At 41.9% G+C, this 2,837-nt stretch overlaps 1 long non-coding RNA gene across 1 annotated transcript; it reads left to right on the top strand.

Annotated features, from left to right (window-relative positions):
- The first annotated feature begins 357 nt into the window (after positions 1-357).
- Positions 358-1,635, top strand: LOC143934901 (uncharacterized). The gene is made up of 3 exons (XR_013263425.1): positions 358-537; positions 866-1,097; positions 1,373-1,635. It is a non-coding gene; the product is annotated as an uncharacterized LOC143934901 (long non-coding RNA).
- Positions 1,636-2,837: the final 1,202 nt, after the last annotated feature.

Below are 2,837 nucleotides of genomic sequence, written 5' to 3'. Positions count from 1 at the left end.
GCGCCGCCCACAATGGCCCCGTTGTTCTCTACTCGGGATCTGTGGATTGGCGCTATGTCTTGGGGGACTGTGGTTATTCCCAGTCTCCCGTGATGTTTCCCCTTGAGGTACCCGAGTCAGCCTCCCCGCCGACCGGGGAGTGTTTTGCATGGTGCTCCTCTCTTATCCGGCGTGTGTGTTTGGATACTGGGCGGAACGATCGATCCGCCCACATCCACTACATGCGCTGAATGCGAGGACATCGCACTTCCGGTCCGCAATGTTTTGGTTGACCGGGGTTACCAGAGGAGGCGTGGTCGGGTGGATGAACGTCATTTCCGCCTAGTGCGGAATGACGTCACTACTGGGATGGCTATGCATAAATGGACACACGGGGCCGGCGTCCATGCACAGCGGTCCCATGTCTGCATGAAACGAACTACCATAGGGGCGAATAGGGTTTTCTCCCCCCCTTCTTTACTTTGGACAACTGTGGGAAGCCTGTCTTTATATTTACCTGTACTAGGAAATTGCTGGAAGTGACCACTTCATTTAAAGGTGACAGAATACTACATCTATTTATTTCTTTACTTAATTTGCAATTATATGTTTTCTTTTTCACTACACTGCCATCAATATATTCTGTGCACTCTATATGCACCATCGCCCTCGTTTGCAACCATTACTATATACGCTCTATAACTCTCTCAGAGTTACTCACTATATCTTGCCTGATATTTATTAATAAATATTGTTTTCTAAATAATGGATTGCCTGCTGAATAAACTAGGTTATATCTCTGTGTATATATATATATATATATATCTCCCCTATATATCTATCTATAAATATTCTAAAAATATCCTTATTTAATTTTTTTATACAGTGCACGGGGCACCAGAACTTCTACCGTTATGTGATCTCTTGGCCACAGCACACCATAAAAAATATCTGAAACCCTCATGCGAAATTATAGGTTCCAACATAGATTGAAGTGGTTTCACTAAATGAACCTTTGCTGTTCTAACTCTTTTGGGAAAATACTCCTTTTTTTTTTTTTTTTACTCTTCCTTTTCCTTTTTGGTCCATTTTTCTTTGGGGCATATCCACGAAGAAATGTAAGTAAATTCACTATAACATTAATACTAAATGCACGAAATGCAAATGTCATATCCGTTCCCATATTGCTTTTCTACTCATGAGAATCCTCACAAATTCCTTTCTTCCCTCCCCCCCCCCCTTTTTTTTTTTCTTCCCCCTTTAGAACATTTTAGCATTTTTATAGACTGTATAAATAAACATATATGTAATGTATAAATGAATATATATGCAATGTTTTATGTTTTGGATTCTATTGATATACTGTATACATTTTTTTCTTTTTATATTGTAGAATATTGCTAAAGCTCCTGAAGATGCGTTATTCAAAAAAAATGCGAAACATGTAGAGCACCAGAACATACTTAAGTTTCAGTTATATATTTGATATCCTCTACATCCTGTATTATTGTACAAACTGCTAATCTTTGGATATATATAGAAATTAATATGAATTGTGTAGACTGTACCAATCTTGACAGGATATCAAATGGGACTTGATGTATATTTATAATTCCTTTCTTTTTTAACTTCGATTAATCAATTAATTATTATTAATTACAGTAATATTTTTTTCTAAATAAATAATATTTTTGAATATATTGGTTGTTTTTACAACTTTTTCTCTTGCCTAAAAAGTCCAATTGAACCTACACTTCTCTTTGAGGTCTTTTGTGTGAAGGTTGCTCCATTTTTTTCCCCTTTCCCCAATTCCCTATAAAAAATTTCTCTTTTAAAGTTATAACTAGGACGTGGCAATCGGTTGTTTTGACCTTTTAGTGTATCCACAGACACCACCCTGTGATAGATACACACCCTCATTTAAAGACCTTTTATTTTTTGCGGACTCCAGGGAGCAGGTCCTAGTTAATTTCCAGACATCCCAGTCTCACCTCGAAGATCTGGGGTGGCTTCTTAATCTGGAGAAGTCAAATCTGGTCCCCTCACAGGAGATGAAGTTTTTGGGCTATACGATAGACTCGGTTCTCCAGAAGGTGTTCCTGCCACTAGAGAAGCAGGAGAAGATGCAGCTAGCTGTAAAGCAGATACAGGGCAACCAGGCAGTCTTGGTCAGAGCAGCTATGGCAGTTCTGGGTCTGCTTACGGCAGCAATCCCGGCTATTCAGTGGGCCAGGTTCCATTCCAGACCCCTTCAGAGGGAGATTCTGTCAAACTGGAGAAGCAGTTAAGGATCTCTACAAGGACGAAAAGGGCTCTCTGGTGGTGGAGAGACCAAGCAAATCTTTCAAGGGGTCTGGCATGGACCTTTCCCATGGACAAGCGACTGACAACAGATGCAAGTGCCTGGGGTTGGGGGGCCCACCTGGATGGTCAAATGTCTCAGGGGGTCTGGTCCAAGTGGGAAGCCCAAAGATCGTCCAACTGGAGGGAGCTGAAGGCGATCTTTCTGGGTATCTTTCTGGGTTTGTTGGCCTTTAAGCAGATTTTGAGAGGTCACCATGTCCAGGTGTTATCAGACAACACAACTGCGGTAACCTACATAATGAAGCGGGGGGAACCTGGAGCAGGGGCTTGATGGAGTTAGCCAATTTTTTGTTAGCCTGGGGAGAGCAGAATATGGCCTCACTATCGGCAGTTCATCTGAAGGGTTCTCAGAACTTGTTGGCGGATCTCTTAAGCGGACGGAAATTGATAGAGGCAGAGTGGAGCCTGAATCAGGCGATGTTCCTGATGATTTCCGAGGCTTGGGGGGTTCCCCAGATAGACCTTTTTGCCAGCCAGCAAAACTCAAAGGTGGA

Source organism: Lithobates pipiens, unplaced genomic scaffold (genome assembly GCF_037356315.1).
Source record: "Lithobates pipiens isolate NorthernLeopardFrog02 unplaced genomic scaffold, aLitPip1_a1.2 Scaffold_28, whole genome shotgun sequence".
In the NCBI taxonomy this organism is placed as follows: domain Eukaryota; kingdom Metazoa; phylum Chordata; class Amphibia; order Anura; family Ranidae; genus Lithobates; species Lithobates pipiens.
Note: the sequence above shows the minus strand (reverse complement) of the source record. Positions and strands in the feature narration are given on the sequence as shown.